This window comes from Oryctolagus cuniculus, chromosome 2 (genome assembly GCF_964237555.1).
Source record: "Oryctolagus cuniculus chromosome 2, mOryCun1.1, whole genome shotgun sequence".
Taxonomy (NCBI): Eukaryota; Metazoa; Chordata; class Mammalia; order Lagomorpha; family Leporidae; genus Oryctolagus; species Oryctolagus cuniculus.
Genome location: NC_091433.1, coordinates 163,203,904 through 163,221,479, shown reverse-complemented (window position 1 = coordinate 163,221,479; position 17,576 = coordinate 163,203,904). Strand labels below are relative to the sequence as shown.

At 41.2% G+C, this 17,576-nt stretch overlaps 1 long non-coding RNA gene across 2 annotated transcripts in view; it reads left to right on the top strand.

Moving 5' to 3' along the window:
• Positions 1-17,576, top strand: part of LOC103347699 (uncharacterized) — a 235,251-nt gene that overhangs the window by 204,439 nt on the left and 13,236 nt on the right. Inside the window, exons 6-7 of one of the 2 annotated variants that reach the window (XR_011386696.1) lie at positions 1,374-1,427; positions 3,540-3,612. This is a non-coding gene — a long non-coding RNA (uncharacterized lncRNA). The remainder of the gene's footprint in view (positions 1-1,373; positions 1,428-3,539; positions 3,613-17,576) is intronic. The other variant, XR_007918274.2, reaches the window with a different exon arrangement.

The window sequence follows — 17,576 nt, the reverse complement described above, 5'->3', positions numbered from 1 at the left end:
ATCAGGCTATTAATGTTTAATATGATCCAGTTCATAGGCCCCATTCACATTTTGCCAACCATTCCCAAATTCCTCTTTTTCCTTTGTGTGCCAGGATGCTCTCCAAGAACATGCATTGCACTGAGATTCCACATCTCCTCACAGTCATTCAAATTGCTATAGCTCCTCTTTCTATCCCCATATTTCGGATCCTTGACAGTTTAAAAGAGTACAGGTCTTTCAATCTGTCGGATGACTGGATCTGTCAGATGTTTCCTTGTGGCCATCCTCAGGTCTGTGTTCTTAGCAGCAAAGCTACAGAAGCTTTGCTCTGTTCTCAGTGCCTCACACCTGGAGGCACATGTTACCTTGCCAGGTATCCCCACTGTAAATGCAATATTTTGCCTGTCGTAATTGATTAGTGTTTTATAGGTACATATTCTGAGATTAGTCAATATTACGTTGTCAAATTCCCAACCATGGGCCACTGATGGAATCAATCACTTTTAGGTAGGTTGCCAAGTTATGAGTGTCACTTTCCATGATTTCGTCCAGTTGTATTAGTTGGCATTCTTCTGTATAAAAGAGTTTTCCTTCTCCATCAGGCATTCACTCATTGATTCATGTCAATATGGATATATGGATCCCAATTTTATTCAAAGGGTGGAACTCATTGTTATCTTTTTTATGCTTAACATTCTCCAAATTTGACCCTTTTGGGCTGCCTTCTCGGCCTTCTGACCTGTCCTCATAGCTCATTGACCATTCCCTTGTTCTTTGGCACAAGACTGTGTTTCAAATTCAACTTATACATTACCTACTGAAGCCCTGAAATCAGTCATTTTCCCAAGGATCCCTGCTTTCTTTTAATAAAGGATGGCATTTAGATGCCACGTGTTGGGTACTCCATGTATTAATTGCTTCTAGGTTATCAGCGCTTTTAGTTTTAGGCCCACCCAATGGGACAGAGCTAGGAAATGCATACATTTTTCATGTCTGTCTACCAATATATGTGAATATATACATGCACACATCAGAAAAATACCCATTTCTATATCTGTCTCTGTATATGTATGACACCCACATATATACACACATAATGAAAGCATACAGTCATACTGATACCTTGATTCCAAACAAACTCTTAAAGGTCCTTTCTAGAGCGTTTCCCTTTGTAGTCTATAAAATACTTTCTCTGGCAATGACAATTTTGGCTCATATTTTCTGCACCATATTTATCTGCTCAGTCCCCCAAAATGTTTTGCCCCCCCTCCATCTCCACATCCTGTTTCCTGTCTGACTTGTGTCTCACCTGCTCCATGTTGCATATCTTGGTCTGGACTGTCCATGCCTCCGCATGAGTGCCTTAATCCCTCTCTTCCTTGTCGTTTCAGCTGCTGTCCTGGCTTTTCAGTGCTGACAAGAGAAGTGAAGGGACCATTTAGCAGGTGACGTGGTAAAAACATAACACTGCAGAACCAGTCCTCCACATCTTTTGCAGTAGTTGTTTCCTAGCCTCTGTTCTCAAGTCTTTAGGCAGAAAAAGCACTCAGCATTAAAAAAAAGAGGAAAGATTGTATGTAGCAAGTTAAAATTTTATTTAAAGTCCCATAAAAACCTTTTTAAAAAAGACTATCAGAATTTATAACCTGTGCCTGCAGTGAACTCAGCTCAAACCCATCACGATTTTGCCCAGCAGAGGCAGATGCTACTAATATTAACAAGTGATCACATTTACTGCCTGCAAAGGGGTTAATCAATACACTTGATCTTAGCCAAAAGTCGGAGAAATGATAAGGGTTAATCAATAATAAGGAGTTTTAGCAGAAAGCATCGTTTGCAGAAGTGTTGGCTGTCCTTTGGAGGGCACAGCAGGTGAGGATCCCTGCCACCCACACCAGTCCTCTGGCCTTGACATTCAGGAGGTCTCAGCCATGACAAGCCTGCAGGAACCAATGTCAACTTTTCATCCACTGACTTAAGCTTCATGGGGTCTTTCTCATCAGAGCCTTTGCCTCTTGCCTTAGGGAAGAAATGTGGCAACAGTTAGTTTCACATTTCTTAAATCAGAGAAATAATCTGGCTTTTGAAAATAGACTTTCTGGAAACTGTGGGTGGTAGGCACACCTCGAGTGCCCAAAACACCACACAAGCACCATATCTTTGATTTTAGCTTGGTGTTTGCTTCTCTCCCTGCATTTCCTGCACTTAACAGAAAGCACAGATTTTTGGCTTAGTATGGATCAGATTGCACAGACCCGGGGTACCCTGGATGTCTGCCTCTGTCTCTGGCCACATGCTTCTTGTTCACTGAGGAACTCACTTAATCATTTCTGAAATAAGACTCATTTGTAGGCTTATGGCAGCCTATGACCTGCAATAGGATGGCAGATTTGTTCCAATACATATCCTGGCTCTGATTGTTAGTAGAGGTTTGTGTGGCCTTATCTAGGCTCAATAGGAAAGAGGGATGTAATTGATTAGTGATGTCTGCCATGAACATGCAAAAGAGAAATGGCATAAGTGTATATCATATTTGCCATCCCTCCCTTAGGATTTAACCCCATATTCTAGCAAAAGATAACTAAGACAGTTTTGCCTGAGGTCTAAAGTAATTATCTTACATTCAAGTCTGGTTGGTGGTATTTAATGTCTGTTGTCCTTATTTATATATTAATATTTTGGCACATCTTGTTTCCTGACTAGTGATAGAAAAGAAAGGGAGAGACATGAATATTCATTGAGTGCTTACTAATTGTCAGTTATTCTTTTGGGAACTTTACAAAATGTATCTCATCCAATATTCAAAACAAACATATAAGATGAAAATATTACTTCTCTCTTTTTTTAATAATTAAGGAATCAAAGCCCAGAGAAGTAAAATGTTTGCCTAAACTATATTAGAAAATGTCAGTCCCAAGGATGATATTCATTCTGATATTTTGGGTAATTATTCCTTAAAAAAAAATTGAAGTCCTGATGACTGAATCTTATCCCAGGGAATTCCATCAGGTTCTTCAGGAAAGGGAAGTTATTGACATAAGAAGGCTTTGGAAGATTCTCCACGTGATTCTAATCCGCAGGTGTGGGTGAGAACCACTGCATCAAGAATAGATCACATTTACACACATTTACAGAACGCCTACCCTGAGCCTAGCTTTTTCTTTTTCCTCTACATCTTATCTAATTTAATCTCACACAATTCCTTAAAAGAAGTGTTACTAACCTCATTTAACTTCAAGGAAAAACTGAGGCTCGGAAAATATTAGTACTGAGTATTAGTGCTGAAGATCTTGCAATGGAAGTGGGTTTTGAAAGTGCTCACTCCTTCCATGGTAACATCCTCCTTCTGTTAGGTTTCTGAACCCAGGCTCTAAAGATAAAAGACTTTAGAGCAGTTCTTGTTTCCACCTGTCTTCCATATCTGACCCCCAACCAGTCTATTCCTTCCTTGACTTGGTTCTCTAGAGTTGGAAGCACCCTTCATTGTGTCAGCATTTGTTTTAATGGGAGAGAAACTCAAGAGGTGCTTCCTAAAATCACAATCTTTTATATCACAGACTTTGGGAAGCTCCAGCTGAAGTAGGTTCTGGAGCCAGGAGTCCTAAACAGTGACCCTGCCCCTAAGACAAGGTAAGTTTGAGATCATCTTTTCTTTGATCCCCAGGCAGTTCCAAAAGGTACAGCGGAGCCATGGCCTGGCTCCCTGATCCTGTGAGTGGTGGGTACCTGTGTTCCTGCTTTGGCCATTGTGATACCAAATTGACTGTAGTTCCTGTAACAGAATCGAGAGCTGGAAGAACTTTAGAGCTGGAATGGCCCACTACCTTAATCTAGTTCCAATGCTTTCCTCAGGCAAAAATGTCATCTCTAGCACCACTGTCAGAAACGAATTAGACGGCTTCAGTGCTTCCCAGGGATGGAGATGCATGACTGCCTGCATTCACTGACTCGTCGCCCAGCAGCCCTTGCTGCTCGGAGGCCTTTTAAAATCAAGCTTATATATTGCTCCCTTTAATTTTCAAGTTCCTCAGCTGATTGATTTTCCTCAATCTTTTCAAAGTCTGATTTCTATAAAGCTGATCCATCAACCAAGTAGTTTATGCACATTAGAATGGAATAAGCAAGGGTATTTCCAGGCAAAATGAATAAGGTCTCTAGTAGAGTTTATTTTCAGTGTCCTTCACAATACTGCTTTCCTTTGGGGAGGGCTGCTTCTCACCCCCCTATTCCAAATAATCTTCCTTTGCCAGAATTTCTACTATCAGAAAAAAAAAGTGGGCATCTAGTGCCACAGTTAAGTAACCCCATTGGGATGCTTACATGCTGTATTGTAGTGCATGATTTGAGTTCAAGTTCCTCTGCTTCTGATACAGCTTCCTGCGAATGTGCACCCTGGGAAGCAATAGGTGATGGCTCAAGTTCTTGGGATCTTTTCACCCATGTGGGAGACCTAGGTGGAGTTCCTGGCTCCTGGCTTTGTCCTGGCTCAGACCTGGCTGTTGTGGCTATTTGGGGAGTAAACCAATGGGCAGAAGATATCCCTCCGCCCCCACTTTCTCCCTCTCCCTCTCCATCTGTTCCTCTATTTCTCTGCCTTGCAAATACATAGATAAATGTTTTTTCACAGAATGACAAAGACTGCATGTTCTCACTCATATGTAGAAGCTAAGAAAGTTCGTTTTATAGAAGTAGAGAGTAGAGGAGTGTTTGCCAGAGGCTCAGAAGGTTGGATATCAGACACTGAAACACACTGAGATGGTAGGAATGGGTTCCAACACAGCAGGGAGACTGCAGTTCACAGTAACTGATCAGCTATTTTATAAAGAAGGAAGGAATTCTAAGGTTCAGAACACAAAGAAATGTTTAAGGAGAGAGAAATTATCTGATCTGGTCATTACACATTGTATGTGTACACTGAATTATCATACTGTACCCCATAAACACAAGAATGTGCATTTATTATGCCAATTAAAAATAAATAAAAGATAAAAGTAGCCTAGTGAAAAAAGAAGGGAAGGAAGGAAAGGGGTCAGTTTGGTAAAATTAAGGCCCGGGAGCATTTGAGGGGCCGACCTGTCTTTGACAAGATCTGTTTCAATTCTCATCTCAAAGATGGTACCTCCCTCCCACAGCACAGCCTTTTCTGAATCATTTTCACTGCCCAAACAAGAGTCAGAAATCATTTGCAGGGAAGTTTTCCTCCAAACAAATAGCTGTGTCTCTCGATGCCAGACATAGACATTCCTTGAAAGGCTTTCTGTTCAAACAGACAAGGTCCTAGCTCGCCTTCCTTCAAGACAGATGAAAATATTACAGCCTGTGGTGTTTGGGGGCACTGTAGAAACTCAACTCTTCAGCCCTGAGGTGCAGGGATGAATGTGTGTGTTTTATTTATTATTTACGGAGAAGCATATCCAAACACTGCCTTTTAGGAACAGGTAAGCAGCACTGATGAAAATATGAGCAGTGCAGGCATAAAAGAGCCTTTGAAACTAGGGCAGACTTTCATTAGCATCTACCTGGACTCTCGGGTCAGGCAGTTTGCATGCACGGCCCTCTCCTCATCACAAATCAATTTTTCAACTTGGTTTAGACTCCGGGAAGCAGTGAGATTGGGGATTTCAAATGAGCCTTTCAGTCCAGATGTGTCCATAATAGAAACCGCTGGGCAGTGAGGCATAATTAAAAATCTCTCCTTCACTTAGACCACAGAATGGCATTAATTTTGCCAACTGGGCTTGACGAGAATTGGCTAGAATGTCTGAGTAGATTTCCAGCTGCTGCTCTTGGAGCTCTGGCTTCCAGCAGGATTTGCATTCCAAATAAAACGAGGCCTGAAATAGATGTGCGATACATGTTCAGAGCTATTTTTAATCAATGATCACTTGGTTAGCTGTGAAAGATTATCAGCAGGTCACAATCCATTTCAGATTTTGCTGTGTCCTGCAGAACTGATCTAAACACACAGCGACCTCAGCTCCCCCTGTGGTCTTTGTGCATTGTCAGCTCTTTGGATGAGGGATAGAAGGGAGCTGAGTGGACAGCGGCAGCATAGGTGCACCATGGTTACAAGTACCAGAGCTGGAGGGTCAGTTGCTTGGGCAAAGGCCTTGTTTAAACTGGCCCTGCTCCCCTAGAGAAACTTTGTGAAGCAATCATAAGCCGGAGAATTCAGTCCCTGAACATCCATCCTGAAACTCACCAGATTACTGTCCAGCCAGCCAATCTCTTTCAATTCACAGGAGAGCTCAAAGAGATAGATGTTTATTTTTCATCTGCTAACCCCCACCTAGCTGTGGGGATGTTGTGGGCACTGAATTTTTTTGTAGATAATATCTTCCTGGAAGCTTGCAATTTCAGTGGGGATTGCAGTTAATATCATCCACTGTTTTTTTTTTTTTTAATAATAATACCTTACATTTACTTAGCATGCTTACTATGTCCCAGCAAATCTATAATCACATCTGCAAGACATTAAATAGTATGAATACTTATATAATAACAGTTGCTTATTAATTTTGCCAGATACAGTATGTTCATATTTTCCCTCTCCCGTGTTGCTCCATTCCTCTTTCCTGTGATGAGTTTTCTTTTTGATGTGATTCTTCTGCCATTGTTTTTGCAATTGCATTTCAATTGTACCATAGAGCCTTGATTCCCCAGGACTGTGAGTCTTATTGCTTTATATTTTTACTTTTCAACAACAATGACAAAAACCTTCATTGTCTTTCACTGGTAATATTCATTTTGCACTCATTTCCTATCCTTCCTGAGTTTTTATTTATAGTTCCACTAAATTTTTTTGCCATTGTTTAGTTAGTATTTAAATGTGGCTTTGTGTTTTCTTGAGAAAGTTCTATTAATCAGATTTCTTTGCTATTTTTTAAATTTTTTGGGGATTGGTCTGCCCATTCTCTCAAGAGTACATGATTCTCAATTACATGGAGGAGGGAGGTAGGCCTGTTCTGATTTTAACACTGAACATTCTGCATCCGAGGAACGTCTCAGTGCTAAATACACTGGAATGGTTGATCGCCCTCACTCCCATCATGACCTCTGTAAGAAAGGGAGAAAATGAAACTGATTGAGAAAGTGAGATTTGGTGTCTCCAGTGCCTTGATTATGTCCTCAGGGGATTAAAGAGAATCTGTCACTTCCCCGGTGCGTGTAGGGGCTGTTTGTCATAATTCTTCCCTTCTCCCTACATTCACCCCTCTTTTCATATTCTCCATAACTTAGCCACATAACTTAGAAATTCTGCCCATGTATTTCGACCATGGCAGCCAGAATAGACTCCAGGATGGATGTTCTTTTGGATGATAGAGGGGACTCAGTTTGGGGGTTCCCTGAAGGCCTGCTGGTGTAAGTATAGACTAACTTTCACTGAGAAGACAATAGTGCTGTCAGGGACACCTTCATTTCCCCACTGCCCAATCCATAGACTGATCAGCTATATCCTCTTCCTCCTCCTCCTCACAGTGGAAGAAGTATCCCCATGCTTATTCTCTAGGGATTTACACACCACACTATTTCTCACGTGTACAATATAATGTTTTTGGAATATCTCATTCCTTACTTGGAAAACAAGGATTTTTTAAAAACAACAATTAAATGATTTCTTAAACGAAATTAGTACAACTGTTATGTGTACTTAGTAACTCTCAAATTTCTATCTTTGGCGCCGTAGCTGTTATTGAACACCTTACTGCTGACCTGATTGTCCTCTCAACATTTCTCTGGGGTGTTTAGGAGGGACTTCAGAATGAATACAGATGAGAAATGCTGACTTTTTATCCCTGCGTCCCCTTCCCCATTTGTTATTTTCCTAGTCATTTTTCTCAGGAAATTCTCATCTTCCTTACATCCACTATGTCAACAATTCCCATCGATTCTTCTGCATAAAACACTCAGAATCTGCCTACTTCTCTTTACTCCACTGCCAGCCTGGTTCAAACCATTATCATCTATTGTCGAAGTAACTACAATAGTCTCTTAACTAGTCTTCCTGTGTCTATCACCCTTTCCATTGTCTTCTTTTCTTTCCTTAAAGATTTATTTATTTGAGAGGCAGAGTTACAGACATGGAGACAGAGACAGAGAGAGAGGTCTTCCATCCGTTGATATACTCCCCCAAAATGGCTGCAATGGCTGGAGCAGGGCTGATTTGAAGCCAGGAGCTGGGCCAATCTGAAGCCAGGAGCCAGGACTTCTTCCAGGTCTCCCACGAGGGTGCAGGGGCCCAAGCACTTGGGCCCTCTTCTACTGCTTTCCCAGGCCATCAGCAGGGGGCTGGATTGGAAGTGGAGCAGCTGGGACTAGAACCAGCACCCATATGGGATGCCAGTACCACAGGCAGAAGCTTAACCTACTATGGCCCCTTTCCCATTGTTTTCTTTTCCTAGTATCCACAACCATCTTTTAAACACACGAATCTCATTATTTCATTTCCCTGCTTAACAACCTGCAGTTGTTTTCATTCCCTGGCTCTTGTCCATCTTTCCAGCTTAATTTTCTTACATATCTCCCTTTGCTTATGAGTCTCTAGCCACGAGGCTGATTTGGTGCCTTAGGGTATGCCAGGCTGGCATTAGGACCTTTGTGTCTATTTTCCTAATGTCCAGGTTTGCTCTTTGCATGACTGCTTCCTTTTCCCCATTCAGGTCCCAGCCTAAATGTCATTTTCTTAGAAAAATCTTTCAAGACCATCTAGCAGATGTAGTACTCTCCTTCCACTTATTCCCACCCCCTGTAATCTTCTTGCTCTGCCTCCCTATCCCAATTTGTTTTCTTATTTGCCTGCCATTGCTGTTCTTGGAAAATATCTAGCTTGAAAGGCGGTCTAGCAGAGTCACTAGGAGCCTATTCTAGGAAGCCAGACTTCCTGGATCTGAAACCAGCTCTTCCACTTAACTCTGCAACCTGTACAAATTTCCTATATCTCTGTGCCCCTAACTTTCTCCTCTGTAAACTGGGATTCTTTAGCTATTGTAAAGATTACGCGGGCTGTTATGAATGTGCCTGGGTCACTGAATGTTAGCTATTATTATGTCTCTTGTCTTCCTCTAGTGGAATGCGTGCTTTGTGAGAGCAAGGTTTGTCCGTTCAAATGCATGCTCCACCCTTCTCTACTCTGTATCCTGCTCTTTGTCCTGCAACACTGGATTATGTCAACAGTCCTTACTGCTAGAATCAGGTTGGGTTTGCTAATGTAGTGCAAGACAGAAGAATTCATCTGGATCCTCCCCCATGGATCCATAAGGATGGCTGTGGTTTTGACTGAAAGTCCCAAGTCCCATCTGGTGGCCTTTCCACAAGCCTCTCCAACCTCCACTAACTGCCCCACCCCCAACTCTGCCACCACCCTTCTAGTTCAGTGGTGTAGTGCTGTCCACTGTGAGAATCCCTGGGGTTCCTTCATACCCTGCACACACTGTCCTGAATTATCCTTCCTTAAGCTCCCCTCAAAAGAATGTGCCATGTGTTTTCTACTAGGAGTTTGAGGATATAGGGACCTAGTCTGTCTCACTCACCAATGATCCTCAGAGTCTTGGCATGAAATAGAAGCTCAGCAAAATTCTGCAGTATGCATGGAATCCATGAATGAATTCACAAATGAGTAAGCTGTGAACTCAAGGATTGAGCAGCCTGGGCAACAAGGTGGATAAAGGTGTTCCAGGAAAGAAACAGAGGGGAAAGGCTTGGGGTCTGCAGTGACTGAAAGCGAGGATGAGGTGGTGAGGGATGAGAAATGTGTCTGGTGATGAAACCAGGCCAGTTTGGTTGCTGTGTCCTTGTCAGCTGTGCCAAGGAAGCAGGGTCTTTTCCTAAGGGCAATGAGGAGATAATGTCTTGGTTTGTTCAGGCTGCTATAACTAAATGTTATAGACTGAATGCCTTCTAACAGTAAATATCCATTTCTTGTGATTTTGGGGGCTGGGAAGTCCAAGATAAAGATGCCAACAGATTCTGTGTCAGGAGAGGGCCCTTTCCATGGTTCATAGGTGACACCTTCTCATTGCATCCTCACAAGGTGTAAAAACAAGCAAATGAAATCTCTAGTCCTCTTTAAAAAAAAAAGATTTATTTATTTATTTGAAAGAATTACAGAGAGGCAGAGGCAGAAAGAGAGAGGTCTTCCGTCTACTGTTTCACTCCCCAAATGACTGCAATAGCCAGAGCTGGGCTGATCTGAAGCCAGGAGCCTGGAGCTTCTTCCAGGTCTCCCACTTGGGTACGGGGGCCCCAAGGACTTGGGCCATCTTCCTCTGCTTTCTCAGGCACATTAACAGGGAGCTGGATTGGAAGTGGAGCAGCTGGGGACTCAAACCGGCACTCATGGGATGCTTCACTGCAGGCAGTGACTTTACCTGCGACTTTACCACAGCTGTAGCCCCTGGGCCACTTTTTTTTTAATTTGAGAGAGACAGAGAGTGAGCAAGCTGTTTTATCAACTGCTCAAATGCCTACAACAGCTGGAGTTGGAGCCAGAACATAAATTGGAGCTTGAACATAATCCAGGTCTCCCAAGTTGGAGGCAAGAACTCAATTACTTGAGTAGTCACTGCTACTTCTCAGGATCTATATTGTCAGGAAGTTGGAGTCAAGAGCTAGAGCTCGGAATTGAACTCAGGCACTCCAGTGTGGGACAAGGGCATCCTAACCCCTATGCTAAAGGCTTCCTCCCTAGACCCTCCTTTATAAGGGCACTAATCCCCATTCATTAAGGCTCTACTCCCATGACCTAATCGCCTCCCAAAGGCTCTGCCCCTTAATACTACCACACTGGGGATTAGATTTCAGTGTATGAATCAGTCTGGGTCTCCCAGGTGAGGGCAGTGACCCAATTTACTTGAGCCATCACCTGCTGCTTCCCAGGAAGTGCACTAGCTGGAATGTTGAATCTAGAATGGAGCCAGAACTTGATCCCAGCACTCTGATGTGGAATGAGGGCATCTCAAGTGGTGTCTTAATTGCTGTGCCAAATGTGCATTCCCCTGTTTATTTATTAATTTGAAGTATTCTGGAAGGCAGATTTGTCCTTTTCCCATGTTTACTGATATATTTAGGCATTTGTTTATATCAGTTATGGACTTTTTATTTGGGTTACAATCCAACATTATATCAGTTATAGACTTACTATTTGGGTTGCAAGCCAGTATGATATTTATTTTGTTATAGAAGTTGATCTGATTTGGCTACGGAGAGGCTCTTTTTAGACTGATATGTGTGCCCCTTTGCTGTTTCTGAGCTCTTCCTTGTTTCTGGCACTTCAGCTAACTATGGTTTTGTTCTGTTTTTAAAGTGATTAATTTATAGAGCAGTTTAAGGTTTTTTAGACTTTACTTTTTAGAGCTGTTAAGGTTTCCATAAAGTGAGCAAAAATACTGAAAAGTTCTCATAAATACCTATTGTTAACATCTTGCATTGGAATGATACATTTGTTGCAACTGATAAACCAATATTTATATATTATTATTAATTAAAAATCTATAGTTTACATTGAAGCTCAATCTGCTTTGTGTAGTTCTACTGATTTTTGCAAATGCATAATTCCTTGTATCCATGGTCACAGTATCATGCAGAAAAATTTCACTGTCCTAAAAATCCCTTGGGATCCATCTAATCATTACTTCCTTCTCTACCTCAAATGCCTGGTAGCCACTGATTTCTTTACTGTCTCTACAGTGTTGCTTTTTCTAGATGTCAGATAGTTGCAGATTTCTTTCATTTAACAATATATGTGTTTAAGGATCTTCCATCTTTTTTGTGGCTTAATAGTTCATTTCTTTTAATTGAGAAATAATATTCTATTGTATCAGTCTATCACAGTTTGTTTACCCATTAACATTTTCAAGGACATCTTGATTGCTTCTGAGTTTTGGCAATTATGAATAAAACTGCTATAAACATTTGTGCAGAGGTTTTTATGTGCCTATAAGGTTTCAACTCATTTGAATAAATATCTAGGAGTGCTATTGCTGGATGATATGCTTAGCTTGACAAGAAACTGCCAAACCTTCTCTCAAAGTGGCTGTACCATTTTACATTTCCACAAACCACTAATGAGAATTCCTGTTGCTTCATGTTGTCACCAGCATTCCTGTTGCTTCATGTCCTCACCAGCAGTTGGTGTTGTCAGTATTCATTTTAGCCATGCTAGTGTCTGTGTGCTAATTATTGTTTAGCTAGTCAAAACCAAGAAGAGATACCACCAGAAATGTATTAGAAAGAATGTAACTTGAGAGTCAGGTCCTGGAATTGGGAAAGGAGCCAAAGAAGAAGGCCAGGATGGCAAGGTTTATGTGAAAGCACAAATAAAATCTGATTTCCAAGTTTAAGATCAAACTCAAGGAAAGCAAGTATTTTAATAGTATTTCAGTATCCAGAATATCTTTTCTTATATAAATTTTGGTATGTTATTTGGTTTGCTGGAATTCTTCTTTAAGTATCTTTCAAAAAAGACAAAAGATAGTATATTTTCTGTTCCCACGAATATTTACGAATGTCTCAAGTACAGAGGACAAATATGCAGTGTGATAGAACATTTACTGTATTTTTCCACACAGGTTTTTAGTTAAACAATCTTTTCTCTCCCAACTCATGCATTTTGGGTACAAGTATCACTTCAGAGGTGCATATCTGGATCTGGTTCATTGTAATGACCTGTTCACAGTGTCTCATGGGATGAGTGGTTTGACCTAACAGGTGATGCCCAAGTCCCATATTGGAGTGTCTGGGTTTGATACCAGCCTCCAGCTCCTGACACCACTTTCCTGTTAATGCAGACCCTGGAAGGCAGAAGTCATGGCTTGAGTAATTGGATTCCTACCACCCATGTGAGAGACTTCGATGTAATTCCTGGCTCCTGACTTCAGCCTGACCTAGCCTAACTGTGGTGGGCATTTGGGAAGTCAACCAGCAGTTGGAACCTGTTTGATGGCCCAAGTATTTGGATTCCTGCCATCCACATGGAAAACCTGGATGGCAGTTGTAGCTCTGGGCTTTGGTCTTGACTATCGCTGCTGTTGTGAGCAGCTGGGGAGCAACCATGGTTAGAAGATCTTTCTTTGTGTGTCTTCCTCTCTCTTGGACACTCTGCTTTTCAAATAAAAAAGTAAATGTTTTTAAAAATATATGTGGATTCTGAGCCATATTCAACAGCCATCTTTCTTTTCATAGCAACAGAATTTATCTACTGGGGGAGAGAATGAGGCCAACATAAAAAAAAAAAAAAAAGAAACAAACATATCCAAGAGGTACAGAGAAAGAAGGAAGGAAGGAAGGAAGGAAGGAAGGAAGGAAGGAAGGAAGGAAGGAAGGAAGGAAGGAAGGAAGGAAAGTGAAAATGAGCCCTGAAGATTTGAAAACCTTGGTCCACTGAAGTTTGAGTCTTACTGTTGGACCTTCCAATCACACAGCTAAAAGTTTCCTTTTTATTTTTTGTCTTAAAGTAGTTCCTTTTTTTTTTTTCCTTTACAACTGAAAGTAATCTAGAATTGGTAGTAGGAGTAAGCCATCACTAGAAGCAGACTCTACAGTCAGGAACTGGTTGAGCATGAATGTAGCATGTGATGGTGAAAACTCCTACACCAAGGGCAGGAAAGTTGACAATCTTTGCTGTGCTATTCTGAAACATGGTTAAATAGCCACTTGTCATTTCTTTGGACTCAGATCACATGACTAAAGCTAAAGCTTTAGAGAAATCATAAAAAATTTCAGGATATTGTCTGCTTCTTGCACATCTTTCAAGAAAAGAAAAAGCTTCAGTATAAATTGATCCCTCTGAAAGCAGAAAGAAAGCAGTATATAACTTCATTAAGAGATGCTTTTCCCTCATCTGGATCTGAGCAATAATCCAGGACTGTTGTGGGTCAGATGATCATGCCTTTCATGGAACTGCAAAAACTACTATCCCAGCCTCAAGAAGAAGGTAGTGTTGATGGAGGCTGGGAGGTGGGAGACACAGCAGGGGATGTGAGTGGAACTCAGGAGGAATTTAAGACACAAGCCTGATCCATTAAATCTTTCCCCAGACTATCCTGCTGAGAACTTGCTGTTGGTGAAGGTAGTTCATTCCACAGTAAACAGCCACACAATGGAGTCAGCCTGCGCACAGGGCTAGATTAGCTCAGTCTTACCACCTCAGCCAGAGTCATCTAGGTGGAATTTAGCTGAAGTCTTAAAACCTGTTGTGAAGGGACAGATATGCAAAAGAATCTGGCCCTTAATCAAGAACATGACAAGATCTCTGGTGGTGTTGATGCACAAAAAAAAAAAAAAGGCGCAGAGAGTAGCTGACTAGGGTTCTAACCTAAGGGTGAAGTGCTAGAGAATTACCAGCCCAGGGAAGCTAGAGGTTGCTAATTTTTTAAGGCAGGAAGACCAAAGGTAAGAGGGATGCTAAGATTGGGGGGTGGGGGGACTTCTGGAAGGGACTCCCTTCTAAAATTTATGTATTTCAGGCACAGCTTCCAGAGTAATGAATTTGGGCCATCTGTTCACAGGGCAAAGCCTGGGGCGGTCAGATTGGTGGCACTGTCAAGATGCAAATCCTTGCTGTGCTGTTCTGCAGGGAATGGTACATGCTGTTTCACACATCATGTCAGCCTTTCTAAAGAGTTTTCATTGAAGATATCCTGTTTCCTCTCCTCTTCCTAATGAAATTGAAAGAGATTATGAAACTGATCATTTAAACTTCAGGTTGTTGGACAAAGAAGAACTATATCTGCATGTGAGAGCTGTGTGCATCGGCCAGAGATACTGGCTGTAGAAATGGGTTGGTGACTGGATGTGGCTCTGGGTTGTTTATCTTTGAAGTGAGGGTGATGCAATTATATGTGAAGAGATGTGTAAGAGTGTATATTCAGCTGATATGGCTGGAAGCATAGTTGATATTTTTGCTCATTGTCTATCTACTTTTCTTTTCTTCTGTGAAGGAACTGGCTTTCTGCCATCTCATTAGATTTTTGTGGAACTGATAATCATAGCATATCACCTGGCAGGAACAGTGGTGAGTTACCCAGGCCTGAACAATATTGGTCTAGCCCCTTGTCTGTTGACGAGACGTGATCTGAGTAGAGGCAACCAGAGAATTTCACTTGATTTTAAATCTCATGGGTGCAGAGTCTGTCTTCTATTTGAATCATGAGTTTAAAAAACCCAGGCTTTGAATTGGCCAGATTTCCTGGGATTTGGAAGGAGTATACTTATGGTGAGAGAAAACAAAGCCACTCTGGAAAGAAAAGCAGAAGCAGAATAGAGTAGGACTTGGTGGGGTTCATGGTGGGGAGGAAGACAGAGGGAGAATGACATTATTTGAGCCCTTGGATCTAGCTGACCTAAACTTGCCTTAGAAGTTTTGTGAGTCAATATATTCATTTATTGCCACTTAAGTTACTTTGAACTGAGTTTCTTCTCACAGCAGAGAGTTGTAAGAGCTGGGCATAAATCTGGAATTATAAATTTTGCCCTTTAGAATTCTGTGTACCCTTGCCTAACTTCCTCCTAACATGTGAGAATACAAAGTAAAAGTCTGGGATGAGCCTGATTTCCCACCCTTTGTATCTAGCTATTATTCTTAACTGCATGTTTAAGGGTTTTTTTTCTTTCAAATGGAAATCTCTTCCAAGAATTCATTTAGTTGTAGTAATTGTTCCATATATGAGGACTCTTCAAAAAGAGTTTATGGAAAATTCATACTACGCAAAAACTATGTATGGATTAGAAAGATATTTTTCCACCAAAAGAAACTTATTTTTATTTCTTTTTTTCTAGAAACTTTTTAAATACCCTCATATATACATATCTATGTACATATATACATATATGTAGTATGTGTGTGTATATATATACATTATGTGAGTTCCTTAAATTTGCATATTTGAGACTTTTTCCAATTCATGATTTTTTTTCTGATTCTGTCTTCAATTACAATTTTGATCCCATTTGCTTTGGTTTCTTTAAAAAATTTTTTTTATTTTGATTTTTTGCTTTGGTTTCTTTCCTCTATAGTTTATAAGTTTGATCTTCATAAACTGGGGGAGGTGAGACACAACAACATTCTGACAGCCTTGAAAAGCAGCAGCCAGCCAATAAAGGCAAATTATCCAATTTGGAACAAAACATGTTTTAAAATTTTGTTTTCATTTTACTTGAAGGGCAGAGAGACAGAAAGAGAGGGAAAGACAGACAGACAGATCTTTCATCCACTGGTTCATTCCCCAAATGCCTGCATAAAGAGGGCTGAGCCATGCTGATGTTAGGATCCTGGAATTTAATCTCCCGTGTGGGTGGCATGGGCCATCATCTGTGACTTCCTAGAGAATTAAGAGCTAGCATTCTTATTCTAGCAAGCCGTACAGTTTGGGAGAGGTTAATAATCTTTGTACCTTTTTTGTAGATGGGCTTTCTCTTTAGGCAGAGTAGCACAAGGGTTTACCAATAACTCTCTTTAGCATTGTTTCATGAAGATGGCAGTTAATGAAAATATCTTTTCATAGTTGCATTTTTATTTTTTTAAGCTTTCAAATTCACAGATATTTTAAGGGAAATTTTAGAAACTGTGTCTATCAGATGCTGTTTAAAGCTGGGGGGTCTGGCCGGCACCGTGGCTCACTAGGCTAATCCTCCGCCTTGCGGCGCTGGCACACCAGGTTCTAGTCCCGGTCGGGGCATCAGATTCTGTCCTGGTTGCCCCTCTTCCAGGCCAGCTCTCTGCTGTGGCCAGGGAGTGCAGTGGAGGATGGCCCAAGTGCTTGGGCCCTGCATCCCATGGGAGACCAGGATAAGTACCTGGCTCCTGCCATCGGATCAGCATGGTGCGCCAGCTGCAGCGCGCTGGCCGCGGTGGCCATTGGAGGGTGAACCAACGGCAAAGGAAGACCTTTCTCTCTGTCTCTCTCTCTCTCACTGTCCACTCTGCCTGTCAAAAAAACAAAAAAATAAAAAATAAAAAAAAAAATAAAAAGCTGGGGGTCTTCTGTTAATTTAAGAGCCAGCCAGATAAGGTATCATATACTTTGTGTTTTCAACAGTCTCTTAATTAGTTAATTCACAAACTAGTATTACTGAGTACCTTTTATGTGCTGGATGCTGTGCTTGATAGGCTATAACATTGAATAAGATTTTAATTCTTAAGGGTCTGGCGATCCACTGGGTAGGTAGATGTGTAAAACAACCAACTATGAATGACTGATGAGCGCATGACATCCACAGTACTCTGAGAGCAATTAGGGGCATGCTGCTCTAGAGAGTCCACAAACATGTGAAATGAGCTTTGTAGAATCAGCAGGAGCTTATGAAATAGAGAAGTGTCAATGGGGCATTCTTCTGTTACCATTGGCCTATGTCCTTTCATTGAGGTGGGAAGGGAGCTCAGACTGTATATTGGTATTTCTTTTCAAAATATGACTCCACTGTTTTTAATTCTGGCATGTTTTCTTATGACTAGCAGATCTCCATGCCATGAGTAATATATTAGAATACATGGGCAGCTTTGCCTTAGTCATTGTTTAATTTCTCTTTGTTTCTACTCATTGAGGATGAGAATGATATGTTCCTACACACTTTAAAAAAAAAAAGATTTATTTTATTTA